The sequence below is a fragment of the Mesocricetus auratus genome, unplaced genomic scaffold (assembly GCF_017639785.1).
Source record: "Mesocricetus auratus isolate SY011 unplaced genomic scaffold, BCM_Maur_2.0 Super-Scaffold_100026, whole genome shotgun sequence".
NCBI lineage: Eukaryota > Metazoa > Chordata > Mammalia > Rodentia > Cricetidae > Mesocricetus > Mesocricetus auratus.
The window spans coordinates 9,443,371-9,463,237 of NW_024429207.1; the positions used below are offsets into that span (position 1 = coordinate 9,443,371).

The 19,867-nt window shown below is 38.1% G+C and overlaps 1 long non-coding RNA gene across 1 annotated transcript; it reads left to right on the forward strand.

The window, feature by feature from the left end:
• The first annotated feature begins 4,769 nt into the window (after positions 1-4,769).
• LOC121134127 lies at positions 4,770-8,032 on the forward strand. The gene is made up of 2 exons (XR_005871161.1): positions 4,770-4,872; positions 7,827-8,032. It is a non-coding gene; the product is annotated as an uncharacterized LOC121134127 (long non-coding RNA).
• The last annotated feature ends 11,835 nt before the right edge of the window (positions 8,033-19,867 follow it).

Genomic DNA, 19,867 nt, shown 5'->3' on the forward strand with positions numbered 1-19,867 from the left:
AAGCCTGTTTTGAAACTTTTAAATTGAGTTTTTCACTTAACGATCAATGATAAGAACAGATAAAGATTGAAAATATGGATCATATACATTCCTTCTTCTGAATCAAATGGATGAAAACATGGCTCCTATCCTAGTTGTCCTTAGACTTTGCAGATAACTGATAGAAAAGCAAATTCATCCACTTGTCTCTGTGTGTATGGCAATATTGCTCCTTGGCCAGCAAATGGGAATTTAACTTCCCCTTTCCTCCCTTTTGGATCAATTTCAGGTGCATTTTATTTTGAAGGAATAGAAAGAAAATGTTTTCCTTCTGCTATATGTCAAGATAGGAACTGATATTCTGTCTAGTGTTAAAATACTAACGCTTTGCTACAGTGCCTGTAGTTCCTTATCGGTCCCTTGAGACATGCCCACCGCCATGTAATCATCCTCAGTATATATTATATGTGGGTTCCTTCTGCTCCAGTGCACAGGAGTTACCTTCCCTAGTGCGGAATCCCCAGTACTCTTCCCTATCACATAACCAGTTCCAGCATCTCAGACATGGATGACTTGATCTTTTTGCCCACAGAATTTTGCCTTTGGCACTGTATGTACTGCAAATGTCTGTAATGGCCTGCATCGCAGTGCAGTCTGATATTATCTAGTTACTATTCTAACTTCACTAAGAGTATTGAACCTTGTGTTTCATCACTAGCAGGCTTCGTGGAAACTAATTAGCAGCCAGTAGTGTTGGCTCATTCAATACTATTCAGCTATTCGTTTGTTTGAGAATGGGATTGTACAAGTGTGCACATATGTGTCCTTGTATGTGTGAGGGGAGCATGTATATCTGTGCCCTTGATGCCGATGCTATCAGTAGCTGCTCTCTGACCTGATACTTTGAGATGAGGTTCTTGCTGGACCTGGAGCTCACCAATTCAGCTATCATAGCTGACCAGCAATCCTTAGGGATCTCCAGACTTTGCTTCACCTGCACTGTGATAACACACATGCCATTGCACCTGCTTTTTATATGGGTACTGCAGATCTGAATTTAAGTTCTCTTGCTTTGGTAGCAAGCACTTTGCCTATAGAGGCTGGGGTCATTACCCCAGCTCCTGACACAACTTTGAATATAAGAACCCAGCAATTCTAATGAAGTAGAATTCTATTCTAGAATGCAACCTGGGGAGAGAGTGAACTATGCTCATGATTATTGTCACTGAAACTCAATGTTCACTAAGCATCAGTGAATATTTGTTAAGTAAGTTAAGGAGAAAAGCAAATCAAACAAAACCTATGACAAAATGGACTTCGATATAAACTTCCTTCATCCTATAGAATCCATGTCATTTTCCATTAAACTCCACAGTTCTTAGCCAGTTTTTTTCTTCTTTCTTTTAAGTTTGTGTGTATATGCTCCCAGATTTCCTCCCAAGTTTACTTTTGAATCTTCTGCCTTTATACATTGGAAAGAGAAACAAATGTGTTCATGTGTATATGTGTGGATGTATATGCTTACTCAGGAAGAAAAAGACACCCACCCACACCCACCTCTACATGATCTCTGAAAGCAACTAAATTGACATCTGCTGCTCGCACTGTATGTGTGCGTTTTTCGCAGGTGCTCACCTCTGAAGAGTCCTCCTGAGTCCCTGAAGCCTTCCTTGCATGGACGGATTTCTATTCTGTATAAGATCTTGCTGGGTGAAGGCCTGAGGGTTAGCCGGGTGGTGGAGGAGGACAGAGTTTGTTCTTCAGTTTGCCAACTGCACATGTGAGGGACTTAAGTGCTGTAGTTCTTCAGTCAACACTGCAGATTATGGGCAAAATAATAATCCTTTTTTATCATCTCACAGTCCATAAAATGAATTCCTTCTAATAGTGTTGGTGCAATGAAAAGAAATATTAAATTAATTGAACAGAGTTGGCTATCGGTTTCCGTAGCGCCTGACTGTGCCTTGGTGCAATGGCTTAATTCTTAATGCTATTTCAAGGGACTGTTGCAGAGAGAATGACAAATAAATTCTTAGTGAATTGCACTCCTTCCCTCCCCAAATCTCTCCCTCCTCCACCTTCTCTTTTATTCCTTCTCCTATGCCCCACCTCCCTGATTCTTCTCTTCCTCTCTTCCACCCATTCCTCTTTCATGTCTCCTCTTCCCCCCCCAAAGTTCCTCATCATCACTTATAGATGGGACTTAAAGATGTCATTAAATTGCTATTTGAAGCCTTACTTAAAACTGATTATTTACAAGACTTCAACACTCAGAACCAGGACCAGAACTAAATTCCAATTCTTTTTTTAATATACATGCTTCAAAGAAAGCTTATATTTTCCCCATTGCTTTTACTAGAGTTTCAGTCACCAATAAAATATAAGAGGAAGAGCCTGACTAAATTTAGAACCCCTTCCCATGGGATATCTGGTGATGTTCTTTAAAGATAAAGCATGCTACACATTCAAAATAATATGGGGAAACTCTTCTTGAAAATAGGGGCTCAAGGGGTCAAGCCTTTCTGTATCTGGACTATAGATGATTGAGAGCATAAATTCTTTTTTCCAGCAACGCTATGCTCATTTTTCTCACTTTATTCATTCTCTTTTATGATTTTGCAAAGCTGGCTTTCAGTTAACCTTATACCCTTGGAGGCTAAACCTTTGGTTGAAAGCCATTTGAAGGTTTGGAGTCTCTGGCTATAAAGTGTATGTACTCCCAAGGTTGTCAGTGACCCAGCACTGGGGAGAGCAGCTTTCAGAGCTGGTTGACAATAAGCTGCTGGCCTTCCAGAGTGCAAAGGAGGTCACAGCAAATGGCGGGCCATTGCTGTTTTCCACTGAGCTCTGTGATAGTACTGGAGGATCCCTACCGCAGGGCCCATGTACATGTAGTTGCAACAACATTCGGTGATTTCAGTCAGTTCAGCATCATCAACAGCTGACATCTAGCTAAACCCTCTGTGTCCACCCTGTGTTGTGTGCATACCCTGTCCCTACAAGATCTTGTTCCTTTCAGCCTAGCAGGTTATTTAGGGATTCTGTGCCAGGTTTTGCCTTCTTATGTGTTTAGTATAATTCTCACCAATGGCATTGGCTACTTTATCCCTTAATCTTCTGTTGTGATCACTAAACAAGTTCTGGAAGAAAACCTGATAACCAATTTTCTCTGCTGTTGCACCACTACTAAAAAAAAAAACTAAAGAAATTCTAGACCTTTAGGACTCGTGGCTCTGCCTCCTTCCCACTGCAGTGCTGCTGATTGCAAGAGACTCCTGTCTTCTCCAGAGACTCAGTTCTGCCTGCAATCTCTTCCTTCACACTGCATCTTTACCCTGACCTCTGCCCCGCTACTCCCTACAGAGCCACCTCAAACCCAAACTCATGGGGAAAGTCAAGTTCATTAAGTGAATAAATAAAAAGGAAAGAGAGAAAGAAAGAGGAAGAAAAGCAAAGGAAAGAAGTTCTATCTAGCTAACAATTAGGCCATCATGCTCAGGACCTTGGGTTAAATCCATAGAAAGGAAGAGGAAGAAGGCAAGACCATGTTAGGGAATTTTCTTGGTACTTACTTTTAATAACTTAAACCTGGGATTAAGGATAGAATACTTTATAGTAGCCCCATCGGTGCTCTAGAGACAGTTGTTTTCTTTAGCATGTGAGTGATATAGTTAGTATTACAGTGTTATCAAGACTGGGCTGGTTTAGCCCACAGAAAGAGCTGACCTGAACAAGGGAGAGGGCTTGGACACCAGACTGATGGCTGGGAGGCCAGCATGGGACTGATCCAGACCCCCTGAATGTGGGTATCAGTGAGGAGGCCTAGGCAATCTACTGGGCCTTGGGTAGTAGATCAGTATTTATTCCTGGCATACAATGCACTTTGAATGCCCATCCCACAATGAGGGATGCTCTCTCAGCCTGGACTATTGGGGGAGGGCCTAGGCCCTGCCCTTAACTAAATGACAGACTCTGGAGATCCCCCAGGGAGGATGGAGTAGGGACTGGGTGGGGGGCTGGGGGGGCCAGCAGGGTGTAGGGGAGGGAGAGGGAGCTGGGATTGACATGTGAAGCAAGCTTGTTCCCAATTTAAATAAAAAAATGTTTAAAAAGAAGTCAGGAGAAGGCTGGAGGGATGGCTTAGCACTTTAAAGGACTTTGCAGGTTTTGCAGAAGGCCCAGGTTTGGTTCCCATCAACCACATAGTGGCTTAAAATCACCCAGACTCTAGTTTCAGAGGATTGTGCACAGCACCTGGTGCACATAACTTCACGGAGGTTCACACACATACACATAATTTTAAAAAATGAGGGGTCAAAAACCTTCAATTTCCATATGATATTAAAATAAAGCGAAAAGTTGTGAACATACACATTCTAGCTCCTATTTAAAAAGGATCTGGGAGAAGTTTGGGGAGGGGAAATAATATTATTAAAATATATCATCTTAGTTAGAATCATTCTATTGTCACCTTTAAGACCTCAAAGTTTGCTCTGCTGTTTTGAGTTTTCAAGTGATGAACAGAGCAAATCTCTGACCCCTCGACAGACTGAGGTAACTAGGGTCCTTCAAATTAGTCGTATTCTGGAGAACGTACCAAGAAAGTTTCATTAATAAAGGAATAAAACAAAAAGTTTTGCAAAAAAAATAAAACAGAAAGAAAAATAAAAAATAGACATCCATGGGCATTTTCATAAGGAATTCCAGACTGGAATTTTCAGAGCCTCACTACATAGATGTTTCCAGGTAACATTTCCTATACAAACAAGTTATGAAAACCATCCTCAGAATGTTTACTAAAGAAGAAGTGGACTATAATATCTGTGTCCAATGAGCCCTCTACACGGCAACATCTGGTTATCTACAAATGTGTAGATTTTTGTTGGAGTACTGGTAAGTGATACTTAAGCCAAAAAGATAACTTGCCAAACAGTAAGATAATGTGTGTGTGCAATTTTTTTCCCTGCAAGGTCTCAAGGTCTCTCGTCAAAGTCATAAGGTTCTAGTTCTAGTCAATCTGGTCCTCTTGTGAGGCAAAATTACCATTTTAAATAGAAAGTAATTAGAAACTATCGATTCAAGGGGTGAGCCAGACTGTTGTGTTTTCAAAAGTTGGAGATCATAAATCTCAGTTTTCTTGAAGGCCTTCTATACTTTCTTTTGTGATTATGGAGTTGCCTTTTAAATGGTCTGTAATATGAATAGATAAATGACCCAGAGACTGATATTGGGGTTCAAACTTCAAGCTGAATATCAGAAAAGCAAAGCAGCTGGGCACTAACTTCTTACCTTTACCTCAGGCTGAATGGGCTGGTCCTGTCCCCACGAGCTCTCACCAAGCCTCAGACTGTAACCTTTCCTCAGCATGGCTGGGAAATGAATGCCTCTCTGAGACTTTGCTTCTGTCTTACATATTTACCTAATGTTGGGATCAAAGGTGTGAGCTCTAATTCTCTTTTAGACTGATGCACTCTTGTATAGATCTGGGTGTCCTTAGACTCACATAGAACTGTCTCTCTCTAAATCCCGAGACCTAGGATTAAATGTGTGTACCACCACCTAGATTCTGACTGCTGGGATTAAAGGGGTATATGACCACAGCCTGATCTCTATAGCTTGAGGCTGACTTTGCTTTTCTGAAGCCTCAGTCAAGGTTTAATAAATCATAAATAATATCTCACTACAATGGTCCAAGAAAGTTCATATGTAATTTTTCCCTTCTTCCTTTAGAAGCTACAGAGATAAGCTGTTTGTCTTTGTTTGTCTTCTATACTGTTTGTTTACTAAGATCCAAAGTGGTCCCTCAGCTTGAACTGGAGGGAACTTTGCCTTCATCGCTTCCCTGTCCACTGATGTTGACAACCAGCACGGTTGTATCAGCAGAGACAGCCGGAGAGTGCTTCTTGTACGAGCTTGGAATTATTCGTTTTGGATACAATCAGCCTTTCGTGCTTATGGGGTATGTCCCAAATAGAGTCTATTCTCCATGCAGGTTTCACAGACAGAAAAAAAAGAAAGCCTTTTCCATCCAGGCCAGAGCAGAGAGACCATCCCTATGATGGGGTGATTCTCTGTAAGAACTGGAGTTTTTTTTGTTTCTCTGCTGTCAGGGGAGTTATTCGTAACCATTTATACTTTTGTATAATGAGGACACCAGCTTGCTAAATAACTGAGCTGGGGGTACTTTACCAGAGTGCATTAAAAAAATAGCCTGAGAGATCACAAACACAGGTCTTTGCTTATGGTAGCTTAACGGGCCATAACTTTCCTAAGTAGCTAAATTGACTTACAGATTTTATGGTATTTATTGCGTTTCATTTTAATAAGAAGTTATTATAGTTAAATAACTAATTACTTCATAGCAGGTGTGACAAATATTACTGAGGTACCATCAGTAAAAATGGTTTATGGCTGCTTTCCCTTGTCACGAGGAAATAATCAAAGCGAGAGTTCAAAAGACATAAAATAAGCTCCACTAATGAAACAAATGAAGATTTCATTTTTAGTGCCACTCAATATGCTTGATTGTTACATGAGTAAGTGAGCTAAGGCTGGAAACAATAACTCCACTGCAGTCATTGTAAAATTATCAAACTAGTAACTTCCCGAAAAAAAAGTCCATCTTAGTTCACTTGGAAACTGGTCACTCCTGGAGCAGGCCTATGTTTGGATTCCTTGTTTCTTTTAACCAACAGGCAGACTATATAGAGAAGGTGAAATCTTTGTTTCATATTAATTTGTTCTATGGTACATAAGATGCCAAAAGAATTGTAATAGGTTAAAACCAGAAAGCTCTTTTTCCAGGTTAAAGAAGTGTTCTTGTAGCAAGGTAAAGTGGTTCATGGATGTAATATCAACACTTGGGAGTCAGCAATAGGATGGTCACTGCACATTTGAGACAAGCCTGGAGTATGTACACAGTCATCCAGAATTATATAGCGAGACTCTGTCTCAAAACACATCTTATAATATCAAATTTTTACAGGTGTATGTAGAAGCAATTATTACAATTAAAGACTAAAATTAGAAGATTAATATATGCTACCAAAATGCCTATAGTTAAGGATTTTGATTTCAAGTCTTTAATTCATTATTTTTTAAAAGGTCAAGGAATCAGGTAAACTGTAGAAGGTATATTACTAAACAACATTGGTGATGCAAAATCTTAAAGAGAAAAGTAAACAGATAACCAGAGACCTCATTACTTTGATAACCAGCCTGTTATGATATCTATTAAGTATGCATATGAATGTATAATTAAAAAGTAATAAAAAGGCAAGTAATTCGTGATATATATTGTTTTTTTCTTAGGTGGAGCTGACAGAATTATGGAACACTAGAAATTACAAAGGCTTTAGGAACTTTCACTCTTATTTTGCAATTAGACGCCAAAGCCAGAGTACCTAATAGATCTGCCTTGCCTAGTCTATCATAGGTATTAGCTAGGACTGATACTACTTTCAATTATAATAGTGAATTAACACCTAAGTGGCAATCTTGGCATAGCTCTACTTCAAAATTTCACAATGGAATTTAACTTGCCCAGGAAAAAAATTTTAATTTGGCTTCAGATTTCATCTTTGTCAGGGAGTTCATCACTGACAGCACCCTGCTGGGTTAATCTAAGTTCCTTTTCAAACTCTTTGTCTGCTCATGTAAAAAGCTGGGCTATTTACATCGGCATTAGTGTAATCTTAGTGTCTTCCAGACCTCCAGACCATGCTCCCAGAGGGAAAATCAAAATCAGGTGCATTTTTTCCCAAGTGATTTCAGGACTCTCCAGAGTGGTTGTGACTTAGTGGACATAGCTCACAACCTGATTGTTCTTTATTCCATATTTTTCTTAGGGGGATTTACTAGCCTAAGACATCAGCTGCTTCGTGGAGGTACTGCTGCTGTGTCTGGTGGAGAAGTGGGGTGATTATGTGACCCTGAAATCCAGCACGTGGCTCCTGTTGCTCAGCCTCATATGTTCATACTCTGACTGTGTCCTGGAGGAGTGGCGTACAAATTCTGTCCAACTCCCTTCCATTAAAAATTATATGTATTTTTATATTTGTATTTCTCCGTGTCTGTATGGGTATCCATGGAGGCTAGAAGAGAGTGTTGGCTGGCTAATGTGGGCACTGGGAATTAAACTCTAGTCCTCTAGAATAGCAATGAATACTTTTGGTTGCTGATCCATAATTCCAGCTCCTTTCCACTTTTGTACTCTTAAAAAAATTACTCTCTCTTACCTGCCGACAGTTCTGCTGCTTTTCCCAGACAACAATCTAGAGCAATTGGATACCTTACATAAGAGGAGAGACTTGCTCACCTGGTACTTTTGAAAAAAATTCATACTCTTGGCTCAGGCAGGAGGAATACTTTGGAATATTTTGAGATGCATTTTACTTTGTGAGAGTTGGCAGGAGAAAATTGATTATCACTACTCTAATCAAACACTTCTGTTTGCAAGGATATGGTATGGTTTGTCCAAAATATTGAATCCCTATTAAGAATCGTTATTAACTTGATGTCCTACTCTGAAACACAGATGAACGTCCCTTTAGTTGGTGCCTCATGCACTTCACTTTTCTATACACAACAATTTTTTTTCCCTAGGCCAGTGACATGGAAAAATAATAGCTGGCAGTTGATGGTCATTAAAAAACATTCTGGAAATATCACTGTGCTAAGGCTTAGGGTGACCATTAATGTCATGTTGCACTGAGAAAGGTAGAATCAGTGTTTTAAAAATGGAAAAGAACTTAAAAATAATTTTGTTCAACTCCCTGATCTCGTAGATAAAAGTAGTCATGGAACAATTTGCCATCCTATACCCAATTTAGAAGCTCACAATATTCTTCTATAAAATAAAAACATACAATCAAGTAAGTTGCTGATGCTTAGAGGGACCCTTTATTTGAACGGTACGTCTATTCCATTTAACCATCACATTGGTGAATCTATGGCAATTCCCATCCTTGATATGCAACAATCCTGGGTACATTTTAGATTCTAGTCATGAAATTATTGAAACATCCTAAAATATTATTCACACGTTAATAAAGAATTCAACAAAAATACCTTCATCATAAAGGAATATTTTGCAATAAAACAAGATTAGGTAGATAGAGCAGTTCCTAAAATACTGGGATTCCTAGAGCCCTGATAAAATTAGTTGAAAACTGAAAAAACAAAAAAAGAAAAAACATTGAAAGGCCAAGAAAGAATAAATCAAGCATCTGAAGTTTATTTTTTATCTCCATGGATAACATGCAATAATATTTTAAGGTTTTTAAAATTCTATCAGAATGTTCAGTTTCATTTCCTAGTCAGTTGATGGCCTTGTTTCCCTGGTGCTCCATTAAATCAGCTTGGATCGTCATGGCTCTCCAAGGAACTTCTAACTCTTCACCCTTCCTAAGAGCCATCTGTTGCATCTAAGCTCCCCCTGGACCTGACATAAATATTTACATGTGAGTTCATCTCGGGGAGGGAGTGTGCCTAATAAATTGCCGGAATTCTGTACCGCCCAATGTGTAGTCACAGTTTATTTTTCTCAAGGTATTACCATCCTGAAGCTAACACAGTGATTCTTTTTCTAATTAGTTAAACGGTCTAAATGGGTGATAAAAATGTTTGTGGTCAATGAGTGCCCTAGGTAGTCAGAACTCTTTCTGCAGGGTTTGAAAGATCTCTTATCTAAACAAATAAAGTGGTCATATGAATTAAAAATATTTAGACAATGTTTTTCCGATGAATCAAATACAAAGGATGCAGCCCCTCTTGAGTGACTGCTGTTGCATGGTTTATGTAAGGGTCATCAAGTTAGCATTGACTAGAAGCAAACTGGTTATAAATTACTTTAGAATGCTGTGGTATCCATTTTCATTGTCTTCTGAAGTTGACTTATAAAAATCAAACGAATTTTCCCCTGAATATACTTAATAATGCATTGAAGCAGGCATTTTGCCAAATTCCTTTGAGACTATATTAAACAGAAAGATATTTTAAACATTCTTGTTGATGAACGACATGTGGGCAATGACCTTGTACAATCTACAGAGTCAGGTCTGCAGTAAAAGCATTGAGGTGGAATTTTTTTATTATACTAAATATTTATTTATTTATTATGGTCTTTATTTCAATTTTAGAGACTTTTTCTGATTGTGAAATTAGCAAATGTTTGCTGTTGCTGCAAAGCTAAAAAGATAGAAGAAAAGATAAAGATAAAATTAAAAACAATTTACAGTTTTAGAAAATAACTGTTTTGCTACAAATACCAAAACAAATAGGTAAATATAGGTACAAATATAAGTAGGTAAAATACATATATGTACATCTTATACATTTATTATATTTATTTACCTAATTATGTTTGTTTCTAAAGCCCAAAATTAAATAGTATGTGCGGTTATCTACTATTTCCTGTCATAAGTTTAATGTAAGTCTGAATTATATTTAAGCATCATCATTTATTGATCTTGTTCTCTTTGATATGGATAGGTAGATAGTTTCTTTTTTTCTTTTTGCAGTGATTCTTTGATGAACACTTAGGTGCTTGAATCACATTAAATCCTTTGTCTTATAAGACATTTAGCACACTCTAATACGATTACATCATGTCAAAGTTCTGGAAGTAGATTTTGATTATGAAGATGAGAGATGTGAAGTGCCCCAGCAGGGAAGTGTTCTCCCTAAACTTTGTCCAAATGTTGATTCACAAGACCAGTTCAGATTGATCTGTTTCTCTCATCTCAATAGCTATGTATTTTAGCAATCTACCATTTAAAAACTATGCATTTATAGGAGTAAAACCATACTTTCTAGTGACAGTATGTGCAAATCTCATTTCAACTAGTCTCTCAAAGTTGTATTTGTATGTAGAGTGTAAAGGACACTGTGTTCAGGAAGAATCAAGCACGTGTTCTCTTCCTTTTTAGTGTCATCATCTGAGTTTTCTCTTAAACAACACTGTCCTCTGCTTACTGTTTTATGATCTTGAACATGCCCGTATCTCTCTTTCCCTGTGAACTTTAGTAGTTTGCAGCCCTCCTGGTTCTCTTTCCCTCTCCTAAGCCCAATTTCATCCTGGAACCAGGTGTCCACTCTTGTCCTTTGTATTGTGGGCTAGCTACCCCATCTCTGGATTCTTCTGTGTGTGTGTATACATAATATATATATATATATATATATATATATAATCTCTATTCAGAAGTTGTTCAAGTGCCCACAGGTATGTGGGACATGTGTGTGTGTGAAAAGAGAGGAGAGTGAGGGAGACACACACACACACACACACACACACACACACACACACAGATACAGAGAGACAGAGACAGAGAGACAGAGAAAGCATGTGGGAGAGAGAGAGGGAGCCTGAGGTGGACATTGGATATCTTCCTCAGGTGCCTTTCATTTTGTATTTTTCAGGTTGTCTCTCACTGAATCCAGAGGTTGCTGGTCCTGGCTAGTCTACCCAGGCACCTTGCTCCTAAGTGCTGGGATATCAGGAGGTAGATTTTACGTGGCTGAGCATTGTTCAAACGCTGGTCCTCAGACTTTTGACATATACATTTCATCCTCTGAGCCGTCTCCACAGACCCTATTAATTGACAGATAGGTGGTTAATTTAGGGTCTGAATACCGTTCCTCAGGATCCCTAGTCCTGGGATTTCAAGTATGTGCTACCACATCTGATGGATGATGTAGTTAATTTGACTATATTAGAATATAAACTCTCTTTGGACATATATATTTGTTTGAATATCACAGAAAAATACCTGTCACAAAGTAGGCAGTAAATAAATGCTAATGTACATGTGCCATTCCTTTAAAGTCACTTTGTAGGTTAGGATTTTCTTTCTAAGACTAAAAAATAATCTTTAATCTTGCTAAAAATATTTCTTTTTTCAGACAGGGTCTCATTAGTTTGCCCTGACTGGACTAGAATTATGTAGACCAGGATCACTTTAAACTTCCAAATCTACCTGCCTCTGCATCCTCAGTGCTGGGGTTAAAGATGTGTGCCACTATACCTGGCAAGGATATTTCTTTAAACTTACTACAGACTCTTAGTATATTTCTAACAAGCTGGAATAAATGTCACCTTTCCCCTCATTCCGCTTTGGATTGATTGCATCATTCTGAAGCATAAACATTACCTAGACCAATTATTAAAGCATGGTTAGAGAAAAGTGTGTATGCATGTGTAATATTTTATCTGACTTACCAATCTCTACCTAACATATTCATAATGTATTATTTGTAAATGGATAATCAACTGACAGTCAACTGAACAAGGTCCCATTGATGGGAAACAGTGACCAAAAAACCCATGATGGGAAAGAGATATGATAAGGTTTAACCATCTAAATTGCTGTATCTCAGCTTTCATTGTCATTTGATTTCTCCATTATACAAAAATGAGCATAACTTCTCTTAAATGCACTTCCCACTAGAGGAAATCCTTCACTTAGCTGTATTTTGTCTTGTCCAATTTGGCATCAAGTTTTTATCTGTTATAGAATCTAATGCTACTTCCAGAATTGATGTTTCTTTAGAAGATAAAGTACCAACAGTACCTCCAGGAACAAGGCAGTTGCCTTGTTCAGAGATGTTCTGTGTAGCTATTTTTTGTTTTGACTTAAAGAGCTCTGTAAAGCTAAGATTGGAGAGATGTATCAACTGTGTCTCTAGTTCCAGGGGACCTAATGCCTTCTTCTGGCCTTCTAATGTGAGCATATATATATATATATATATATATATATATATATATATATATATAAACACACACACACATACACACACACACACACACAAACAGATGGACAGAGACAAACACTTAAAAAAAGGTTCGAGAAAAATCTAAAATTTAATCACTTTAATAAACAAAAGAAATACATTGAGTGTACATGTATGTACATATACATGTATATACACTCTTTTATTACATTCCACTTGTGTAATTTGTTTTTCTAAAATATTATAGGATTCACTACAAATAACAGTTATAGTAAGTTTGGCTTTAAAAGTTATAATATTTGTAAGGCCTTTATCAATTTTTAAAATGCTATTATACTTTGGTTTTTAGAATGCAATAAAAATCCTCCCAATTATGTAAATCAAGTTTAGGTAGGGTCTATGCTATTGCCATTGACAAAATACATTAACACAGTCTAATTTTTCATCTCTTTCTCCTATTTTAACCAACAAAGTTGATCTGAGTGGTGTGGTTCCTGTTTCTCCATGCATTTAATTGTCTATTGGGCTTTGTGTGTCTAATGACTGTAGTCACCCTTCCACTACAGAAGCAGATGCCTTATGAATTATAGATTTTTGCATAACCCAAGTCAATGGGTATGGGTTCATTTGGATTTTAATAATTCAGGACTAATCTGCTGTAGGTAGAGTGGAACAGATCTACCTTTCATGGCAGAACAGGAAAAGGTGGGTATATAGGATTCATTTGATTATTCTGTAATGCTTTATAGTGTTGAAATTACACTCCACTGTATTACTAGTTTGCATAGACACTGTGATTCACATGGAGATTTGTGTGAGAATGATGGGTTTTTCTGTTTTTTATACACAACCGTAACAAATAGTGTTTGTTACAGTTTGAGAATCATACTCTATATACCTAAAGAATATGGAGTGTCTACCAGAATGTGCAATGTTTTCCACCAATTAATTTATGGTTATGCTAGGATGAATAATGGTCTCCTCAGGGATGTCTGCATTATCATCCTAAGAATTTGTGAATGCTTTCTTACATGACAAAAGGGATTTATCTTAAAGTTGGGGATCTCAGTATGTTGAGATCATCTAGTGTGTGATTTTTTAAAATGACAAAATACCTGTGAAAATTCAACTTAAAACTAGAGAAATATTTAATCTAGTATGTGGTTTCAGAGGTTTTATTGCATAGTTGCTCAGCTTGTTGCCTTGACACTGTGTCAAGATAGCACATCACAGAAGAAGCACATTGTAGGGGAATTGCCCATTTCACAGTAGTGGTTGTGAAACACAGAGGAATGTAACAGGAAAAATAAGGACCCAGAGACAGATATGGAGGTTCAGGCTTCAAGCTGAAGATCAGGAAAGCAAAGCAGCCAGCCTCTAGCTCTTACCTCTACCTCAGACTGAAGCAATGATTCTGCTAGTTCCATGAATCCCCAGAGTACACTGCCTCCACCAAGCCTTGGTGCTGCCTAGTCCTTTTATACATCTCAAATCCTGGGATTATAGGTGTGTGATCCAAAGTGCTGATATTACCTTTGTATGAGCTGTTTCTCTTTAGTACTGGATCAATTTCATGTAGCTCAGTGTGGCCTTGAGCTAACAGAGATCCTTTTGCTTGTCTCTTGAGTTCTGGAATTAAAGGTGTGTCACCATTGCCTGGCTCTACGATTTGTGACTAGCTTTGCTTTCTGTACTCTCAGGCAAACTTTAATAATTCATAAATAATACAGGAGAAAAGTCAGGGTTCCCAATATCCTCTTTTACTGCATGTTCCTAACAATATACTTCCTTTCATCAGGCCCCACTCACTAAAGATTTTACATCTTCTTATAACACAATGGATTCAACACTGATTTATGGAAATGAGCCCTAGAGAAAATTGAAGACCCAAACCACAGCAACTTAACTGTTCAGGTGGTCCTTAAGTCTAATTCCATGGGTTCATGGGAAACAGAAGGAGAATATCTGACTACAGAATTCAAAAGTAATGTGATGACAGAGCAATAGAATACTCCTATGTCTTTGAGTATCGGTGATCATTTGAATTTGGAAAGGCATGAAAATGGATTCTCTCTGTAAAAGTCAGATAGGGTAGATATCCCTCTTTGAAGACAATGGTTCATGGCCTACACCTGGCAGGATTGCTTAGGCTGTCTCTTGAACCCACACTCCTCATGCTCTCTGATAAATGAGTAGGTACAAGGAAACACATAGTTAATCCAAGAACGCAAGCTTTCTCCTCCTCCTCCTCCTCCTCCTTCTCCTTCTTTTCCTCCTCCTCCTCTTCCTCCTCATTTTTTAATTTTGTTTTTGAGACAGGTTTTCTCTGTGTAGCTTTGGAGCCTGTCCTAGAACTCACTCTGTAAACAAGACTGGCCTTGGGCTCACAGAGATCTGCCTGCCTTTGCTTTTCAAATGCTGGAAGTAAATGTGTGCACCACAACTGCCTGGCCCACAAACTATATTCTTGAACAAAATGTCTACAAATTGCAGAAATTCCTGAAGTAATTTTGTTACAGATAAAAATGTCCAGGATGATAAAGCCCAGAACTTGCCTAGGTTCTCATGGAAGCATCATTAACAAAGAGTTCTTCATACCCATTTTGTATAGTTTGGGTTGCAGAGGAAGCCTTGACAGCATCTGTGAAGAGTGCATGAAGTCCTGAATGAGTTAAAAAATATTATTGCCAAGGACCACTGGGAATTAGCAAGGTCTACCTTGGGTAAGGCTCAGGAAATTGATAAACTTTCTCTTGTTTGGAAGAAAAATTTAGCAACTACCACTTTCTTCCTCCCAGATGAGAGCAACATAATGTAGCTCCCCTAAAGACCTCCTACTGAGACTATATAACCTTTCCTTTCTGTACTATACATCATAAGGTGGGTAGGTGGTGGTGTAGTTAGTGCCACTCCATCAGAGCAAGCAGAGCCCACTTGATCCCAGATTTTCTGTACACATGTCTTCATGTTCTTTCTTCAATCTCTTGTTGCTCCAGTTGGGTTCCCAGAACCAAAATAGGCTGGGCAAAGCAGTAAGAAGAACTGAAAGGCAAGGCTAACATTTGAAGTTTAGAGACCTACACTTGGTTTATGTTGTGTGGCAGCCTTTTTTTTTTCTCAAAAGCCAAGACTGACAAGAGAATGCTGACCATGAACCAGTTGTTCAGTGGAAAGTTGGATGGTCATGAATAGATGTTAATAGTATCAATAGCAGAGCTGTTAATTCTCACTTCTTTTGTGGAAGCTTGTGACTCAATAAATTGGTCTTTACAGCACAAAACTTATGTTTCAAGTATAGAGCCTCTATTTTGGGATCGAAATGTAATTACTGCTGCTCACATTGACCTTCACTCAATTTACTGGAGGCCAAATGTTTAAACCCCACAAAGATGAATTATTTTCCAAGATTATTCTCTTTTTTGGTTATTCAAGATAGGGTTTCTCTGCATAGTAGCTCTAGCTGTCCTGGAACTATCTCTGTAGACCAACCTAGCCTTAAACTCACAGAGATCTTCCTGCCTCTGCCTCCCACATGTTGGGATCAAAGACATGCACCATCACTGCCTGGCTCCAAGATGCCTAACACAATGGATATATAATTGCATCAGGATCCTGTCTTGACTGGTCAGCTTTGATGAGAAATGCATGAGATCCAGAGATAGACACAGACAATACAATTATGAGCAATGTAGATTTCTTCTACATGAATATTATGAATTGCAAATGTGTCAAAATGCAGCACGATGTGCCTGCTGTGGACAGCAGGCTTAATCTATGACTCAAGTAGCTTCAGAGTGTAAGTTCCAGGGAAGTGTATTGGAGAATGGCTTTGAAGCATGAACATTCTCTTTGATCTGTACTACCGAAGATACTCCCCTGCTTTTTGGCTCCAGTTGGGATTCTGTCTCCTGCTACTGTCTCCTACTCCTTGACAGGAGAGCTGGTCAAGTGAAAGAAAGCATTGAGAAAGGGGATGAAGGTATAAATACACAACTGACTTTTGGGGAATGTTCTTTTGTATTAGCTAAAGCACAGACAAGCCAGCGTGTAGTCTGAGTGATGTCAAGCACCCCAGATGTACCCAGCACATGGGTCTCAGATCATTTTTTTTTTGAGACTGGATTTCTCTGTATTGTTTTGGAGGCTGTCCTTGAACTCATTCCGTAGATAGGCTGGCCTCAAACTCACAGAGATCTGCCTGCCTCTGCCTCTGCCTCTTCCTCTGCCTCCTGAGTGCTGGGATTAAAGGCATGCACCACGAGGGTTTGGAATCCTCAACAGTGGTTAATCAATACATCATGAATGTCACTGCTGTTTGCAGACTTAAAGAGTGCTATGTCATGCATCTGTACTACTGTTTTTGATATCACAAAGTATGACTTCATTTGAGATGCTAACAAATGCATATAGACATATTGCTTTTCTGGTTTTCATTGACTCCCCAGCACGCTATAGCAAAAGTAATGGAACATGTACAATTGCTAGGAAAAATGACTTCTCTTTGAAATGTTGTAAGAGTAGAAATATAAAGGGTCTCCTGTCTTAGAAGTCTTAGAAGGGTCAATATTTTTTAGATAAATGAAGTTATAACTTCTCCAAGTATAAAATATTCTATCTATGTAACATAAAATTAACATTGGATGGATTTGGTTCATTTATGAAAACCTACAGCTAGAAATTAGACTATTTTGTTTCTCTGAAAGCTAGTTCATCATATAGACATGGTTAAAAATGAAAATATAAGCTTCCATTTTTCTGTTTTGGAAAAATACTATATATTTAGTTGATATGGACAAAAGAAAAAAACAGCCTTCACAGATTCACCATTCAATATTTGATGTTACTATCTCAGTATATAGCCTTCTAGAACTTTTAAATGTATTTATAAACAAATAACCAGGATCTATTCTAGGCTTTGTTTATAACTACCCCACCTCCTTCTCTATTCATCAACTTAGGGCCAGCATTTTCTTCATGAGAAAAAATGTTAAAAGTTAGAATTTTCTATTAACTATTTTTAAGAAATATGTAATTGAGGAAAATCCTGGTTTCTAGAGAACAGAACACGCATAGATTCAATTTTGAATCTGTGCCTGGAAGATGTGGTGAATTAATATGACTGCATGGACCTACCCAAAAAAGCTTCATCTCATCTGAATAATGTAAATTCTTTTACCTTAGATGGTCTATACTTTATTGTCATTATTTGAGATCAAACCTCTTTAATTAGGAGCACTGAATTCATTTAAAACTTCCTGGCTTAGACTTATAATTCAAACCCTCACTGCTTTGTCTACCTATGTATCTAAAAGTCTTTCACCACATAGATTTTCCTATTTCTAAGAATGAAAGACATTTTATAATCCCACTTTAAAAGCCCCCAAGAAGCAACAGGCAGTAAATTATACTCCAGTATCTGGAAGAGTTGGATTTAAATGCGATAGAATCATATGAACTAGATTTCTTTTAATAAACACATAAGCTTATGCATTAAAGACTGTAATGTGTCTGTGGCTCAGGAAGGAAAAACTATCTCTTTGTAGGATGAATTTTAAGCTGAGAAAACATAAGAACTTGGTGGGGTTCTGAGATAATGAAAGGCATAGGAAATAGTTTCTGCACAACACAGACCGAATTCCCTGCCCTGCCTTTGGTAACATGGCTATTAGTGAATAGAATGGCAAATGCATTCTATAGTACATAGCACAGAGCTGATAACTAGTGTGTGCAAAGCAAGAAATGAAGGTCTTATAAGAAACAGATACTTCTTATCCTGAGAAGGGAGTTTCTAAACTGATAGCACTGCTTAAAAAGGCAGTGAATTTGATGAGAAGTACATCAGAACACTTAGATGTCAGGTGGCCTGAGCTCTGCTTAGGCATTGTTGTTGAATCACATGTCCCAGTGCATGCATTTAACTTCCTCCCTGGATGGCCATTTAATACTCTTCGAAACGGAATGATGGGAATAAAAGATCGCTTGTACTCTCCCGGCCCTGACACGCTGTGGTCAGGAAGGCATTACTCTTACTTGGCATGACAGGATTACCACTTGTGCTTTCTAATATCCATCCATCTCTAAATCCTCTATGCAAATAAATCCCGATGTTTTTAGCTGGATGCATTTTTCCTAGCACAAAAGAGCATTCTTTTCTGTTCTCTCACATTACTAAGACATGATCTATAAGATGGAAGTAGACTACTGCATAGGCCTTTTGGACAGGTGGCTTAAGAGAAGCTAGCCCAACATTAAAAGATGCACATGTCCTTGTCCTTTAGCTCCATTATGCCCAAGACTGATGATGCTGTAGGTACACATGACCTTAGTGATGAGTTTGAGAACGGAAACCATGTTTAAGGTGATAGTAAGATATCGGTTTATCTCCTTGTCAAAGCCATACAAGCACTCTAAATGTTCCATTATGGCTGGGCTGGGTTTTTATAATGCAGAATCCCAACTGGTACAAGCTATACAGTGATTACTTGTCATATAAAAATAACAATGGCAATCAATTAGATGGAATAGAGCATTTTAAGTATTTTCTGGAAATCATCATATTTGGTTTCTAAAATGAGGAACATTATTATTATTATCTACAATTCATGAGTAAGGAAATGGCAACTTAGAAAAAAATGACATGGTATCCAGAGGAGTGGGCAGATGTTAATAGCCATGCATGGATTCCATCTCTGCTTTGGATAATTCCATTTGAATAACTCTCAATCCTTATGAATTGCATACGACTTTATTCCCTGTGGATAAAGATAGTGTTCTTGAATCACCATTATGTAAAATGCATAAGGAACCCAGTGGTAGTTAAAATTTCCAGAGGACCTGGTGGAATTGTTGAGATGTAGACAACATAAAATCTCACCTGCTTCCTGAACATGATTGGTAGCCAACATGCCTATTGAAACACAGGTTGATAACTTCTCAAAAGCCTTACCTTGGCTAGCAAATGCTTTACCTTCCCATGGAATTTGTTCAATGTAAACAACATTAACTAATATGCAAGATATATATATATATTTATATGTCTGTAATAAATATTACCTGAGAATAGTAATTGCAGCATCCACAGCAATTTTGTGAAAACTTAGATGCATCAGAAATACTAGACTGATGCACAGCATCTAGAATATGGTAATTATGCAACATA